We start from the raw sequence: 17,805 nt of genomic DNA on the forward strand, positions 1-17,805 counted from the left end.
TTCCGCACATCCCTTAGTAAATATAAGAATGGTATTAGGGTATCCCAATCATTATACACTGTTTATTGGACAGACATGATTTTCAAATGGTATTTTAGAATTGAGCTTCTCACTTTCACCATGGAGAACACAGTGCTTCTTTACTCTGGTAAGCTTCTCCTGAAAAAAGGCAATGATTTTCACATATATCGAAGAAAACATTCACTGGCAACATCAATAATTAACTTCTATTCCTTATTCTTATCCCCTGAGAAGCATGCATTTAAGGGAAGATTGTCAAAAGACAACAAAGAAATCTAGGTAGTGGTGACATCACAGGACTCTAGGACTTCCCTAGAGAAGATGCCTCTTGAGGTTTGAAACACATTAGGTAGACTAACTCCCAAGATCAAACTTATCAATATTTGATAAGTACTGAAGCTGACACACACACAGCTAGGAGAAGCTCATCTTGCCTGCCTGGCTGCAAAACAATGACAACAAAGATCTGCAGTCAAGCTGTGATCCATTTGAGTGCCTGTTCAGCTTTACTTAAATTCATTCATTTATTTATTCTTTCTTTTATTGATTCAACAAACTTATTCAGCAGTACACAGGCACTTTCCTAGCTGCTGGAGGTATAGCCAGGAGCAAAACAAACTCCCTGCCTCAGTGGCATTTATAGTTTAGTTGGTGAGGGAAATAATTATGCATGCATATGTAGACAGACACACATAGAAATACACACACACATATATATATACACTGTATGTGTCTATAAATACGTTTGATATGCAGATATAATATATTACGTAAACATAAACAGCCACGGCTCACTTAATGATGAAGATATGTTCTGAGAAATACATCGTTAGGCCATTTTGTCACTGTGCGAACATCACAGAGTGCACACAAACCTAGATGGTCTAGCTCACTACACATCTAGGCTGTGTGGTATAGCCCATAGCTTCCAGGCTATGCACCTGTACAGCATGTGGCTGTCCTAAATGCCATTAGGCAACTGGAACACAATGGTAAATATTTGTATATCTAGGTATATCTAAACACAGACAAGGTACAAGGAAAATAATGGTATTAGAATCTTATGGAACTAATGTCCTATATGTGACCAGAATGTCACATATAGGGGGCATAGGACTGTACTAGTATATAATTTATTATATGTGACAACAGTGATGTTGTCAGTGAATGCCCACATTACAGGGCATAGGACTGTACTAGTATATAATTTATTATAGGTAACTGAATAATATTATATATATACAATCTCAGATAATGATACATGCCAAGGAAAAAAATATAAGGTAAAACAAAGAAGCAGGGGTGGGACAGAGCAGGAGGTGCTTTTCCTTCATGTTGGAGGGTGTCAGGAACACCACCTTGATGAGAAATCTGGAAGGAGAAGGGAACAAGCCACATCAGCCTCTGGGGAAGACTGTTCTAGGCAGAGGGCACGGTCAGCGGACAGAGGCTCTGAGGCAGAAAGGTGCTTGGTGAGTCTGAGGAGCTGCCAGGAGGTCCGAAGCTAGAGCAGAGTGAGCCCAGAGCATGTCTGCAGATGAAGGCAGTGACCTCAGGCCATTTTGTGCAGCACTTGAAGGTCCCTGAGAGAAGTCTGGCTTTTACCTGAGTGAGCTGAGAAGTGATTGAAGTGTGATTAGCTGAGGAGCAACATAATGTGACTCACTAAAACCAAAATGAAACAGAAATCCTCCACTGCCCAGTAGAAAATAGACTGCACCGTCCCAAAGGCAGGAGATGGGAACCCAGTTAGAGACGTTTGCAAGAATCTAGACCAGAGATGGTATCTGGTGCTACCGACAAGTCAGGTAAGATGAGGGCCGGAAACTGATGACTGGATTTAGCCTTGGGGAAGCCTTGGTGACTTGGACAACAGCAGTTTCAGGGTAGAGGAGAGGACAAAAACCCTACTGGAGTTAGTTCAAGAGAAAATGGGAGGAGGAGAGGGGTGCAGACACCTCTCGGCGGGCAGAGGAGTAGGGCAGAGACAGAGGGGGATGTGGGGCCCAGACAGGGTTCTTCTAAGACAGGAGAAATAGCAGAATGTCTGTATGCTGATGAGAGTGATCCAGTGGAAAGTGGGAAAAGTGATTTCATGGAACCAAAGGAGACAGAAGCAGGAGATGTGACTGGTGAATCTTCCCTGCCCTCACCAATGGTTCACAGCTATGGGAGGGAAGACGTGTAGGTGGGTGAGTGGGTATGTAGGGTGGTGGGGATTTAAGGAAGTCTTCTGATCATCTATTTTCTCAATGGAATAAGAAATAAGGTTACCTACACACAAAATCAGCAGAGAGTGAAGATAGAGAAAAAGAATTTGGATATTTCCAGAGAGAAGACAATTTGTGAAATAGTCTCCTAGGAAAGTTAGAGAGGGAAGGATCGTCAAATCCCAGCAGGGACTTCCTGGCACACTAAGGTCCCATGTGATATTTTAGAGTCATGAACTTAAAGTGAGACCAGTCAGATTGGCTGTGTGTTTTTTTCCAACCATATTCAACTAGCAGATTCAAGTACAAGATAGGGAGAGGGTTGGATTTAACTGAATTACTCTGCAGTTGAGAGTTGCAGGTGAGTGATTCCAGCACTTGGTCATCGAATCTGAGCTGCTCAAGTAGGAAAAACAGAGGGGAGTGGAATGAGAGGCAGTAAAAAGGTTATAGGATCAATGGATTACAGGATTTAGTGGAATCAAAATATTATCAGAGTTGGGTACTAGAGGAAGTACATTGCAAAAATAGAGTGGGATGCATGAAGGCAACCTTGGCCTCATCTGCTAATGAAAGGAAGGTGTATGTGTTTCCTTCTGCTGCTGTAATGGATTATCATAATTTATTGGCTTAAAGCAACACAAATGTGTGATTAGTAGTTCTAGAGATCAGAATTCTGAATAGATTTCACTGGGCTGTAATGAAGGTGTTGACATGGCTTTGTTCCTTTCTGGATATTCTAGGGAGAATCCATTTCCTGGTCCTTTCCAGGACATAGAAGCCAACCACATTCTTTGGCTCGTGGCCATCTTCCTTCATCTGCAAATCCAGTGATAGTGGGTAGAGTTATCCAGAACACCCTTCTGACCTCTTCCGTTTCTGCCTCCCATATTTAAGGACCTTTGTGATTACACTGAGGCCACCTGAATAATCCAGCATAGCAACCTTAATTCCATCTGCAACCTCAATTTCCCTTTGCCATGTAATCTAACATTTTCATAGATTCTGGGGATTAGAAAGTAGACATCTTTGTGAGGGTCTGTTATTCTGCCTACAAGAGAAGGATTGTAGTTATTGGTAAAGACAAGGTCTAGGTTTGACCATGGGAGGTGGTGACTAAAGTGGAGTGGAGGACAAGATCACTGGAAAAGTGAAGGTCCAGGAATAAGGAGTCAGGATATTAGAAGGAGCATCTGCAAGAATATTGCAGCCGCCAAGAATTATAATAGGAAGAGTACTGGGGACAATGGTAATTAATCAGGACTTAAGATTGTCGAAGAATGGAGAGTAATGAACAGGGGATAAAGCAATTTTTATTAACAAGCTATTGGGTGAGAGATGGTATTGGAAATCAATGCTGCTGAAGTCGGAGTCAAGGGACAAGACATTTTCCAAGCTCTGCTGCTCTAGAAGAAGATTCAGAAAAGGTAATAAAAATGATGGAGAATTCTGGAAGTACAGAATTTCCTTATCGCATCTCTCAACATGGGCTATCAGAACCATAAGGTATTGTTTTTAACTTTTCAAAACTTTGACACAGCTATTATCTTCATATATGTTCATTACATCTGTGAGATGGAAATAGAAGTTATTGTCCCTCTTCCATGGTTTGGAAAATAAGATGTTAATCGATGGCAAATAAGTGAAAACATTAGATCTATCCTGTGCCCATTTAATCACTCAGCTGAGTTGCTGAAGACATTGTGAAGAATATAATAAAGCATATCATATAATTACATTCCTCCAGGAGACTAGACTCTTGGGTCAGAAATCCCTTTGAGAATCTGGTAACAATAAGGAATTTTGCCCCTAAAAAGGCACATTGGCATGTACACAAAATTTTACGTATAATTTTATGATATCACCAATTTCCCTAAAGTCCCAAGGAAGTCTACACATCTCAGAATCGGAACCTCTTGTCTGAATGTTGAGGTAAAACTACAATTGACCCTTGAATAACACAGGGGTTAGGGGCACTGAGTCCCACTGCAATAAAAAATCCATGCATAACTTTTGACTCTTCAAAAACTTAATTACTAATAGCCTACTGTTGACCAGAAGGCTTATTGATAACATAAACAGTCAATTAACACATATTTTATAGGTTCTATGTATTCTATACTATATTCTTACAATAATAGAAGCCAGAGAAAATAAATTGTTATTAAGAAAATCGTAAGGAGAAGATAATACGTTTACTATTCATGAAGTGGAAGTAGATCATTATAAAGGTCTGTATCTTCTTGGTCTTCACATTGAACAGGCTGAGGAGGAGGAAGAGGAAGGGTTGATCTTACTGTCTCAGGGGTGCCAGAGATGTAAGAAACTCTCCATATAATAGGACCCATGCAGTTCAAACCCATGTTGTTCAAGGGTCAACTGTAAAGACAGTAGAAATTGCCTCACAATGTAAGTTACAAGAGAAAGTATAATCAGGTACCAAATGGGTGATATGGAAAATTGTTGTAAGTCCAGAAAAGCAATGCATCACTCATCTTGGGAATAATTATGGAAAAACTGTAGAATCTTGAAGACTTGAGATGATTCCATGGAAAAAAGGAGGGATGGCATTTAAGGTAGGACGATGGAGAGAAACTGGAAATTAGGTTGGAATGTTTCAGAGCCAGTGAATAGACCAATGTAACCATCTGTGAAATGTGGGCAGAAATGACTTCCAAGGTATATTTGTAAAAAATAATTAAAACTCCTGGTGAAATGTACCCCTCAAAACATTATTAATATGGTACATGGGTCTGTTTCAGGACGTGAAGGCATAAAATTATTGTTATAATTGATTTAGTAGGAATTTCTAAATTTGTGCTAACACTTACAAGTTTCTCTACCTTTAAAACACAATACTGGAGCAGAAAAAGTCACTTTCTCATATTCTCAGTGAGAAGGTTCTCATACAATTATGTAACAGCTACTTGAACCATATATTTTTTCCTGTGATTTTTATGTATTTTACATGTTTTTAGCTCTTTAAAAAAACTGACTTACAAAGATAAAACAAAGGCTCTTCTTTATAACTGGGATAAATAATGCTTGCCTTATTTCAAGAGTGGGTATGAGATCCCAAACCCTGTTTTCCCCAACCTTCTTTTGCTCTCTACAAAATATGAGCTGCCATGTGGAAGAGAGTAAGTAAAAATGTCAATACATTGTGGCTACTTGGACAGCATTTACAGAGAGTCAAATGTTTTAAGAACACTTAATATTAAATGGAAAACAGATGAATGATGATAAATAATTCTATCTATAGGTCTGAATTGCCATGTTGGAATCTAAATCTGAGACATTGCAGGGAAAATCCTGCGCACTCCTCATTGGAGGGCCGAATCACACCAAAATGAGATCCAGGTTAAGAATGTGAAGACTCTGGAGAAATCCCCTAAAGCAGGTTTTTCTGAGCTAAATTCCCCTTGGCAGTGTAGCCATGCAGAATAATCACGAGTATCCCGGAATCGTAGAGTGGTAGGACTGGGCAGAACCTAACTGTTCTCAAGTCTGATTCCCTAATGGATGCTGGGATTTCCTCTCCAGCACACCTGCCTCTTCCCTGAATAAGTATATCTGGAGACAGGCAAAGTCAGGGTTGTGCTGGTAAATGCTTATCAGCTAATCTCCAAAGGAAAAAAAAAGGAACTTGACTGGTAGCATTTGCCAAGATCTGAGGTGTGAATACTCACTCCCACCATGGCCAATTCAAGCAACCAATGTAATATCAACATTATGTACTATTTCCACCACATAGATACGATGGCAGTAAATAACCTCAGAGGCATATGTAAGAAGACAACATGGTAAAATGATTTGGAAGTGGTAGATTTTAAATGTTTTTACCTTTCTGAAAAAAGTATTATTTGTTTAATTATAATGTAATAGGACTTAACTTATAAGAATGGCTGTATAACATATAACACATAATAAATTGGCACTCATGCGCCAGTACCTGCTAGCTCTGGCATATGCTGATAATAGCCCTGGAAAATGACCCTGGACCACCCTCCCCATGAAGGAAAACCCCTTAGCAGGTCCTGATCAATGGCAACTCCCCAATATCACCACCCAAGCATTCAGCACATTTTTTTTGTTTGTTTGTTTTAAGAGACAGGGTCTCTCTGTATTACCCAGGCTGGAGTCTAGTGGCGCAATCCCAGCTCACTGCAGCCTCAATCTCCTGGGCTTAAGGGATCCTCTCGCCTCAGCCACACCCAGCTAATTTTGTAATGTTTTATTGGCCAGGCTGGTCTTGAATTCCTGGCCTCAAATGATCCTCCTGCCTTTGCCTCCCAAAACACTGGGATTACAGGCATAAGCCACTGACTGGTGTTCAGCACTTTTAAGCCAGGCTTGTATTCTTTGCTTCATTCTCATTTCTTTGTAGTTTCTTCAAACACAACAAACACCAAATAAACGCCAAATGAATTAATGATGCAAATGTAAAAATGAAAGAACTAAGAGAAATACAGATGGATATTTTTATAAAATTGGAGAATAGACTTCTCAAGCATCACATAAAATCCAGAAACCAAGAAAATAAATGAATAGACTTGATTTAATAATGTAAAACATTTCATCATTATTAAGCAAAGTTAAAGAAAAGTCACAGAATGGGAGGACATATAAGTACCATATCTAACAGGTGAATAGCCATACCCTATATAAAGGCTCTTGGAAACCAAAAGGAAGAAGACCAAAAAATCCCATAGAAAAATACGTCCGGGATAGAAACAGATAATTCATGGATGAACCATAAATGACAATAAATATATGAATAGATGCTCAAAGAAACACACAATAAAATAATTAAATACTTATTTCACCTAACAAATTAGTAAATATTAAGATGTTTGATAAATCCAGTGTTGAGGAGGTGTGGGGAAACAGGCATTCAGACACTGTTGGTAGAAGTAGAAATCAGTGCAGCCTATTTGAAGAGGAAGAAACAGTAATGTCTAAAAGACAAAAACAAAATGCACCTACACCTTGACCCAGCGATTCTGTTATGATTTAAAATGTTTTAAATGACCTAAAGTATATGTACAAAAATATTTGTCACAGCATGATGGTAACTACATATTAGAAACAACTGAATGTTCTCTAATAGGGGACTGATTAAAAAGCGTGTGGTGTGGCCCTAAAATGCAAGGCCACTAAAAGCTCTGTATATGGTAAGTGTCGATGCTCTCCAAGATGTATCATTAAGTGAGTAAAAGTGCCAAACGTCGTGTTTGTTGTTGTTGTTGAGACGGAGTCTTGCTCTGTTGCCAGGCTGCAGTGCAGTAGCTGGATCTCAGCTCACTGCAACCTCCGCCTCCCGGGTTCAAGTGATTCTTCTGCCTCAGCCTCCCAAGTAGCTGAGATTACAGGAAGTGCCACCACGCCCAGCTAATTTTTGTATTTTTAGTAGAGACAGGGGTTTCACCATGTTGGCTAGGATGGTCTCAATCTTTTGACCTCATAATCTGCCCCCCTCAGCCTCCCAAAGTGCTGGGATTACAGGCGTGAGCCACCACGCCTGGCTGCATTGTGTTTAGTGTTATTCCATTTATGTAAATATAAAAGGATGTGTGTATATATATTTGTTTAATCATGTCTCTTTCTTGGAAGAAATGAAGGAGACTATTAACTGTTATTACCTTTGGGTTAGAAGATGATGTTTACTTTTAATTTGCTATCTTTTTATACTTAAAAAAACAAAGTATATGCATCACTTTTATTTAAAGAACAAACTTCACTTTTTTTCATAAATAAATGAGAGTTTCTTAGTTTTGGTTCCCCAGAAACAGACCTTGAGACAAGATTTGAGTGCAAGCATTTGTTTTGGGGGTCACCCTAAGAAATATCAGCGGGGGATTAAGGAAGGGAGACTGGGCAGGCGAGACAGTGAATGAAGAGCGTGCTGTCAATCAGGTTACCATTGTGGGCAACTGGAAACTGTGATCCAGCATAAAACATGTACCTGAATTAACCCACCCAGCCAAGGAGGTATTTAACCATCAGTTCCTGTGGGTCATTGATTGAAGACTGCTGGGGCGGGGCGGGGTAAGGGAACTTAACTCCATGGCTCAGACACAGACAGAACAAGTTCTGTGGCCAGAGAAAGCCTCAGGCAAAGAGCTGGGACAGACGCAGGAGATGGGAGCTGGGAGGGGATGTGGGTCGGCCACAAGGCATGTGTGCTACAGAAACCACAACCCTAGTGTCATATTATAGCAAATAAATAGAACGTGCGTGTTTGCTGACCTAGCAATTTCACATTTAGGAATCTCCCTCCTGACGTCCTTACATACCTGGGCCCGATCAACAATATAGAAAGATAGATTGATTGCAAAATTGTAACACAGTACAGCCAAAACAAAACCAAAAAACCAATGTGAATGTCAATCAGTAGGAAGAGATTGAATGCATCATGGTATATCCTACATATGCAAGTCGAAAAAAAACAATGAGGTCCATCTTAGTAACTTTCATGAAAAAAAAAAAATCTGAAACACATCACCTTGTGGAACAATATATATCATGAGATCTCATTTTTGTAAAATAGCAAAAACAAGAAAGAAGCAAATAAACACATACACAAACTCCAGGTCAACTATATGTGTGTGTATGTGTACATGGCAAAAGATCTGAAAAAATAAGTTGCCAGAGTTTGTGCAATGTAAAGTGTACATTACTGATGTTTTAATGTATTATTACATATTTTTATTTACTATAAGTAAATGAAAAACAACAATTTTTTGGCAAAGATGGGGTCTCCCTCTGTTACCTAGGCTAGCCTTGAACTCCAAGCCTCAAGCGATCCTCCTGTCATGGGCTCCCAAAGTGCTGGGATTACAAGTGTGAGCCACCATACCCGGGCAGAAATGTATTCCTTATAGTTTTGGGAGCTGAGAAGTCCAAAGTCGAGGGGCCTTTACATGAAAAGGGGAGCTAGAAATAGTACCTATTTCATAGGTTATTGTGGAGACTGAGATAATACACATAGAATAGCTAGCATTGCACTGCTCATAGAGTAAATCTTCAATAAATATCGAATGGTTGCTGTTAAAAAGGATGGCTTTACATGCCACAAAGAAACTGTAAGTATAAAGTGAGTCAGAGTTTTCTTGTCTCCTCACACCTCACTCTATTCACTTATTTATTTGTTTATAGACTCAGGGTCTCACTCTGTCACCCAGGCTAGAGTGCAGTGGCGTGATCATGGTTCACTGCGCCTCAATATCCTGGGCTCAAGTGATTCTCCTGCCTCAGCCTCCCGAGTACTTGAGACTACAGGTGTGAGCCATCATGCCTGGCTAACTTAAAAATTATTTGTTGAGCCGAGAGTCTTGCTATGTTGCCCAGGGAGGTTTTGAACTTCTGGCCTCAAGCAATCCTCCTGCCTCAGCCTCACCGCTGGGATTACTCACCCATTTATTTAACAACTATCACTGAGGGCCTCCTACCAGCCAGGCATGGGAAGGGCATCAAGAGACAAGATCAAATCCCTGCCTGCTGGAGCTCACATTCTGCTGGGGCAGACAACGATGAAATAAACATGCAACATGTCAAGTGACAATCAATGCTGCCAGGTAAGGAAATGGAGTCTTGGAGGTAGGGTGCTGCCGTTTATAGGAGGGTCTCTGATAGAGTGCTATTTGAGTGGAGATCCGATGAAGTCCTTGGGGAAAGTACCTGGGCCTGGACAGGTTACGGGAAGGATTGAGAGTTCACGGAGTGAGAAATAAAATGATTGGAGGGGGAAGTTAATCCTGGCCTGATATTTTAACATCACAGCTGCTGCAGCATAGAAATTGGATTGGCAGAGGGGAACAGGGGCAAGGATGATCATGCGTGTGATGTTTGCCTTCACAGTAGTAAGACAATGAAGACCATAGCAGTGAGTGTGGGACTGGAAGGAATGGGATGATGGGAAAATAATTAAAAGATGAAAACAAGAATTAATTAGATGTGAGAAGGAGAAGAAGGAATTGTGAATGAGGCTGAGGTGAAATTGTTGCAGGGCACAGCCGTGAGGAGGTCTTGAAAGCAAGGGCTGCCCAGGATGGAGCCTCCAGCCTCCCACCCAGCCACTTCCCTCCTGCCCGTCACATGCTTGAGTGCACCCCTTGCACCAAACACTGTGTTCCCCAGAATGTCCTTGCTCTGGTGGCTACTGCTATGGTTTGAATGTTTGTGCCCTCCGAAACTCATATGGGATCTTGATCCCTAAGGAAGAGAGACCTGAGCTAGCATGCCGTGATGTCCCATGCCACCTCAGGACTCTGTGGAGACCCTAGCATCAAAAAGGCTCTCACCAGGGGCAGCCCCTTGACCTTGGACTTCTCAGCTTCCAAAACTATAAGGAATACATTTCTGCCCAGGTATGGTGGCTCACACTTGTAATCCCAGCACTTTGGGAAGCCACGACAGGAGGATCGCTTGAGGCTTGGAGTTCAAGGCTAGCCTGGGTAATAGAGGGAGACCCCATCTCTGCCAAAAAATTAAAAATTAGCTTGGCATGGTGGCACCCACCTGTAGTCCTAGCTACTTGCGAGGCTGAGGCAGGAGGTTTGCCTGAGCCTGCAAGTTTGAGGTTGCAGTGAGCTAAGATTGCACCACTGCACTCCAGCCTGAGCAACGGGGTGAGACCCTGAGAAGGAAGGAAGGAAAGGAAGAAAAGGAAAGAAAGGAAAGGAAAGGAAGGAAAGGAAAGAAATGAAAGGAAAGGAAAGAAAGAAAGGGAGAGAGAGAGAGCAAGGGAAGGAAGGAAGGAAGGAAGGAAGGAAGGAAGGAAGGAGGAATTTTTCTTCTTTATAAATTACCCAGCTTCAGGTATTCTGTTTTAAGTAACAGAAAACAGACTAAGGCAGTTGCCTAGAGAACTCCTATTCATCCTTCAAAATCCAGACCCAGCTCAGGCATCACCACCTCCAGGCAGCCTGATCTTACAGCTCGAATGAATAGTTTATTCTTCTGCATCACTCCCAGCGTCGTCCACAGCCTAGCACACAGCTTCCCAAACAACATCAAATAACACAGGCGTGGGTCCGGATTATAGCCCAGCTGCGAAAGGGGAATAGAAAGGTCTCGAAATAATCTGTGAAGACCTTGCACTTGGCATGTTGCAAATAGGTTGTGCTTGCACCCCTAGGCCTTGAGTTGACCACACTGGGCAACTGGAGCAGCTGGAGCTCTTGGCCAGTTAGCTCTCACCATGGAAAGCACATCCATTTACCCAAGAGCACCACACAAATATCATCATTTTCTGTATGTGCTATGCCCTGAAACAAAAAGGGGGGATGCTCTTTGCTATACTAGGTGTTAAATTGGAATTATTTTAGTCTCAGTTTCAAGTGAGGCCCCAAAGCAATAGATAGAACATTCCAAAGTGAGATGCAAGATTTGCAAAAAGTGCTTATGGAAACCAGTTTTGTACTCTCAGCCAACCACCCACCTCCAGACTATATAAAAGATGAGAGAGAAGCCAAGAAAAGCATTGAAATTTACAGTAGGGAATTTTTGGAGGAAAGCTCTGCTGTGGGCTTCACCTGGAAAAAAGAATGAGGTCACTTGCCCTACCTCAAGCTAAGGTGTAGGGGTGCCTCCTGATGCTTGGGGGATGCAGTGGGCTGGTGTCTGGCTGAGAAGTGGGGACCCTGGCTGGTTGATTGCTCTGTGGTGTTGGGGTCAGCTCACACTCAGAGTTGGGTACAAAGGACTCGTCGTGTTTCCCGTGAATGGTGAGGGCCGTTCGGGGAAAGGAGGGAGTAAGAGGAGCCAAATAGAGAGTGAGGCAGCCCCAATAGGAAGTGACTTCAGATTCCCTGGGGCTGAGGAAAAGCCATAAGCAAGCAGCCAGAAGAGATGCATTCAGGGCCCCAAGGGACTCCAGGGGACACAGCCCCAGGATTGTGGCCCAGCAGGGAATGGAGAGTTGGAGGGTCTCAGAAGAACCTGTAAAGGCACCGCACAAGAGAAGAGCTGCTGCAACCCTGGCCTCCAACTGCTGCGACCCTGGCCTCCAGGCCTTTGCTCAGCTTCCTTCTCTCCTCCCTGATCTGATCCTGGGGAACTCAGAAACCAGCTGGAGTGAACACCTGGCTGCAGCAGCCATTAGCACTGAGGAGGCTGAGGCAGGAGAATCTCTTGAGCCTGGGACTTTGAGGTTTCAGTGAGCCATGACTACCACTGCACTCCATCCTCAATGCAATGGGGGTGGGGGACCAGGAGAAGTTTTATGCTTAAATGAAGCATGATACTTTTGATTATTACACTTGATTCAACATATTAATTACTGGAAAGAGCTGATGTTTTGAGATTTAAGCAACTAGGACACTTTTAATGTCTAAAGGTGATGAGGAAAGCTATGGGCCCCTGAGTTTTCCCCAGGCTGTGAAAGGGTGGGCCTTAGCAAATGCTCTAAAAGGAGGTGGCGATAGAATAAACTCACCTTCTCATCGCACCCCGTGGGTCACAGTTAGTTCGTCATAACAAGTGCTTTTCTTTCTCCATTCTTTCTGTCTTCTGGGAGCTCCTTGAGAGCAGGAATTTACACCTAGTGTAAGTGGAGTTTGGCCCACAGCAGGTATGGGTTTTTGTACACTGATCCAAAGTCCATTGTGACATGCTTCATTTCTGTTTATTCCTTCCCAGTCTTCTAAAATTGAGCTCCTCAACTTAGAACCTTGAATGAGTTCCAAGTGTGAGGAGAGAGTGACTACCCTTAGCCCCCAGTTTAACACTTAGGGCATCCAGGCAAGTGCCCAAGGGCTGAAACCCAGAACCTCTTGCCTTCAGTGGCAAGCAAACCTTTATCCAAGAGTGCCTTAGAAAAATGATCATTTCTCCATGGAATCAACCCAAATGCCAAGTTTATCAATAATAGACTGGATAAACAAAATGTGGTACACATACACCATGGAATACTATGCAGCCATAAAAAGGAATAAGATCATGTCCTTTGCAGAGACATGGATGGAGCGAGAAGCCTCATGTTGTGCTCCTATTACATGTTATTCTCATGCCACATTTTGTCCTCAGCAAACTAACCCAGGAACAGAAGACCAAACATGGCATGTTCTCACTTATAAGGAGGAGCTGAATGATGAGAACACACTGACACATGGTGGGGAACAACACACAATGGGGCCTGCGAGTGGGGGGCGAGAGGAGGGAGAGCATCAGGAAGAACAGCTAATGGCTGCTGGGCTTAATACCTAGGTGATGGGATGATCTGCGCAGCAAACCACCTTGGCACACATTTACCTGTGTAACAAACCTGCACATCCTGCCCATGTACCCCAGAATTTAAAATAAATGTCAAAGAAGAAAAGAAAAATGGTAATTTCTCTGAATGCCATGGGTTAGAGAATGCCATTGCTCTAAAATAGCTCCTGGGACCTTCACATTTTTGCTTTCTGACTTTCTGCTGTATGTACAATAATTTTTTTCATGCCTCCCTGAAAGTTCACCACTCTTTACCACTGCCAGCTACCCTGTCACCACATGAAATGATACTTCATCTTCATCTACATAAGCTGAATATTGCATCCCTTCTTCTTCATGTTTGTACACGGCCACCTTGAGTTTCACATGTTTTGTGAAATGCAGGCGTCACTACAGTCGATGTACAGAAGAACCCAATGAGACTGAGAATGCTTACGGACATCACCTCGGAACTGCTGCATGTATCAAGAAACATGGAATAGTTGCTCCCTTGCAATTGCTGTCAGGTGGCTGCGCTTCCACCCACTTTTACACTCCAGACTGTGGGTGCTGCTTGGGGTCGCCAATGGGCCTAGCCTCTGCAGTTGGGATTCTAGTTGGCCCTGGTGGGAGGCATGTGACAACCATGGCGCCTTTCCCCAGTCTCTTCCCGGCTTATTCCTGGCTCCCACACCCTGTGTTTGCTACCTAGCTGCATCTCTGATTTTTGAGTTCCTGGATTGTGGGTATTGCCTTCTCGGGTTTGCAATACCTGCCTGATGCCAAACCCCTTGGCTCTGCCTCTCATGGCTCAGGGTAGAGCCATGGTTTTGGGGCTCAACTTCTCAGGGTCACCGAAGCTGTAATCTGCTAACCCAATTTCAGTTCCTGGATCTTTCTGGCCATTCCTGTTCAGTGGATACCCAACCCTGGTATCATCTTACTAGCCCTGGAATCTTGAATTGAGAGCAAAATGTAATTGTGTTTTTGTTAGAAATGATGGGGACAAAGTTAGAGAGTGAGAAAAAGCATTTGATACCCAAGACTGTGAGCTGAACTGGAAAAATAAAGAGTGTCTGAGGAACTCCATCAGAAAAACCTTGCAAGAAGTCTTTGGATTTGCGTTGTCTATCTCCAGCAATAACCTGCTGGTGATGACGAATTAGGTGTACCATCGTTTGGAGATTCAGTGAAGACTACAAATGAAAAAAAAATAGTCTATCAAGGCATGATTCACACTCAGAGGACTCTTGAAACAAGCAAAGAACTTTGTTGTTTAGTCTGGCAAAAGTTTCACTTTGAAATTACTAAAATAATCATAAATGAAAACCGTGCTCCCTGAATCTTCCATCTATCTATGTGAAATGCTCTTAATTTCATAGGTGGTTGGTAAGGGACCAATTACTTTCGACATGTGAATGAAATGACATCATCTTTGCCAAACAATGTGCAGGGAAATGAGAGACCACCTTCCTTATAGCATATTTAATATGTTCTCTCTTTCTCTCTGTCTCTCTACAAATTGGCCCACGAGTATTCCTTCACTTTCTCATTATAACAAAACAAAAGAAAAATCCAGTCACATGTATTGCCAGCTGCTTCTCCCTTGTGGCATAATTCTACAGAAGCAGTGAGAGGACAGTTCCAGCGGGAGGCTGCTACAGGACCACCAGAGAGTACAGGGGGCCTGGGTCGGGTCTATGAGCTGCTCCAGAAGCTTCTGACTGCTGCTTGTGGAGCCCAAGTTCTGGGATCTGGGCAAGGTGACACTGGTTCGGCTGGTGGCCCTCTCCCCTTGCAGAGGAGACAGGTGCTTAGTGGAGAAGCTGAGGCCTTGGGCACTCTGTTTTCCTCTCCCCTGGCCCAGGGGTGTCCTCTTCCGTGGATGGCCCCTGCTGGAGATTTCCAAGCCCCCAACAGAATTGCATTCTTCTTCTTCCTCAGTCATTGCACTGCCTCTGTTTTCCCTCAATAGCAAAATACAATGGTGGCCTACACAACACAGCACAAACTAGCGTCATGACCTCAGGGCCACTAAGAAGGTCCTCAGGCCCCTCGAATCCTTTCATGGAGGGCAAAGGCTTTCATCCCTCCCTTAGGGATAGGGTCGTAGATTATCCCTCCAGCCTTTGGGCAGCTGAGTGGAACCTGGAGCCTCCTCCTCACCACTTCCCATTACAGTCCCCTCCACCCTTGAGTTGTGGTCCCAGTGACCATGCAGACATTACCATTTTCTTCAACAGCTCTACCAGGACCAGGGCTGGAGGTGACGGCTGCAGATCCTCTCCCCAGTGAGTAGATGCTGATGGAGGGAGCACCCACGTTCCACAGCAGGCATCCTCCACCTGCCTCCTTGGCCTTTGAGCCAGAGCACATCACTCATCCAGTAAGAGGGGTGGCCAGTCCAGGGCAGGAGAGGGGGCTCCACGACCTCAGGGCTGGCCAGGGCGTAGTGCTGAGGATCTAGAGGGCACTGGAAGTGAAGATTTCCCTGTAACTCCAACTACTCTGGAATCTATCCTGACCACTCTTTGTTTTCCCATTTTTACCCAAGGGTCGGCTCTGCTTCTGCAAACACCCTGCCCTTCCCCTCCTCTGGCCTGTGTTCAGAATTCAGAAGCAGATGTGGGGGCATGCGGCTGTGCCCTTTAGCCCATGGTCACAGGAGAAATGGCCTCAGCAGAAAGACTCCAGAAATGACAGCCATGCTCAGCCTTGGGAGGTTTTATTAAACAACAGCCCTTACCTCTCCTTCTCCTGAAATAAAAAATGCAGGAATATTTTTAAATAAAATGCATCATTTTTTTTAAGCAAAAGGTATACGATTTTCCCAATGGCAGTTTTCAAACATTTCAAAAATGTTAAATGGTACGTCAATTCTCCTTTTATTCTTCATACTTTCTCTCACCCTGGAAATATATGTATATATATGCACACATTGTCCTTGGAGGTGTATTTTCTAGCATGCAAATAACAAAGGAAAGTGATGTCATTTGGAATTCAGGTGCTTAAAGTGGTGGACACGTGCTTTTCATTCCAGCATATAATTGAGGACATTGTCACTTGTCTTACACACGTGTATCCAGTTCTGTTCATCTACCACCTTCTTTGCCTGTATTTGCTGATCTGATCAACTAGGTGTTTGGGCAAATATCCTACTCTCATACCACCACCATGCTTGGAGTATTTCCAAGAGTAGCAAATCAAACTTGGGGCCAGGGCATGGCCTATTTCCAACAAAGTACGGTCATGTACATTTCAGGACCATTCTATTGCTGTTTGCTATAACCAAATGAGCAATGGGCAAGTTTAGGGACCACAAAAGCAAAAACAGCTTAACGTTTGGAATTTTCATGTATGCTTATTTCTTAAATTTGAAGAACCCTGTTGTGATTTCAGGACTTGTGTGCTAGTCTTTGATTCTTCTCCCACAAAGCCCAAGAGGAAATCTCCCGTTTCTCTTGCTGTTCTGGCCTTGGCCTTGCAATGTATGGTCTCACTCCCCTTGCACCTGGGCCATGTCCCTTGCACATGGTAGGGTTGTACCAGAGAAGCAAAGCTTGTATTGAATGGCACATTCCATCGCAGAGGCTCTCCTAGCAACATGGCAACAATAACAAACTCAACAATAGCCTTTTGTTTTTAGCTCTATAAAGTGCTGTGGCCATTAGTCTCACCAGAAAATTCAAAGGATATTTTGCAAGTGACGAGTGGTTTCTAGCTGAAATATTGAAATTGGAGCCCCTTGATTGCTTTCCTCCAATCTGCTAATATCTAAGTAGGCAGGCACCAGAGTTTCATTTGAGGAGCAGGATGTGCCAAAGGGGGGCGCTGCACAGGGAAATAACGGGGCTGGGGAGGCTCTAGCCCTGGCTCTGATTGGTGAACTCCCCATATACCATTGACCAAGTCATGTTAACTCTCTAGATCTGCCTCTCCTCATCTTCAAAATTAGCAGTTGCTTCAGTGCTTTGAAAAATCTAGATTCTTGGGTCTATACTCATCTTGCTGAATCAGCATCTCTGGGGCTGTGCTCCAGGAATTTGACTTTTAACCAGAGGTAAATGGACGACTTTCTTGAACAGTTCTAAAAACGTTTATGTAATTAGTTTCCCAATTTGGCTTGCTTGGCAATAGAGGATCAATGCATACTTTAGGATTGGTATGTCATGTATATTGTAGGGAACATTTTCTCTGATAGATTGTATAAAGAACTAAACGAACCCATTTTATTTGCTGTGTCTCACTGGCTATTCTCTGTAAAAGACCACATATCACGTGCCCCGTCAGAAAAAACTTTTGAGCATGTGTTTCTAATATATTTACTTTTAAAATATTTCATATCTAACATCTATATTTATTTATATGTCACCAGGCTTTA

General features: G+C 43.0%; 1 long non-coding RNA gene across 1 annotated transcript in view; it reads right to left on the reverse strand.

Moving 5' to 3' along the window:
• Positions 1-15,971, reverse strand: part of LOC105537666 — a 79,367-nt gene extending 63,396 nt beyond the window's left edge. Inside the window, exon 1 of the long non-coding RNA XR_001005756.1 lies at positions 15,653-15,971. This is a non-coding gene — a long non-coding RNA (uncharacterized LOC105537666). The remainder of the gene's footprint in view (positions 1-15,652) is intronic.
• Positions 15,972-17,805: the final 1,834 nt, after the last annotated feature.

This window comes from Mandrillus leucophaeus, unplaced genomic scaffold, assembly GCF_000951045.1.
Source record: "Mandrillus leucophaeus isolate KB7577 unplaced genomic scaffold, Mleu.le_1.0 Scaffold178, whole genome shotgun sequence".
In the NCBI taxonomy this organism is placed as follows: domain Eukaryota; kingdom Metazoa; phylum Chordata; class Mammalia; order Primates; family Cercopithecidae; genus Mandrillus; species Mandrillus leucophaeus.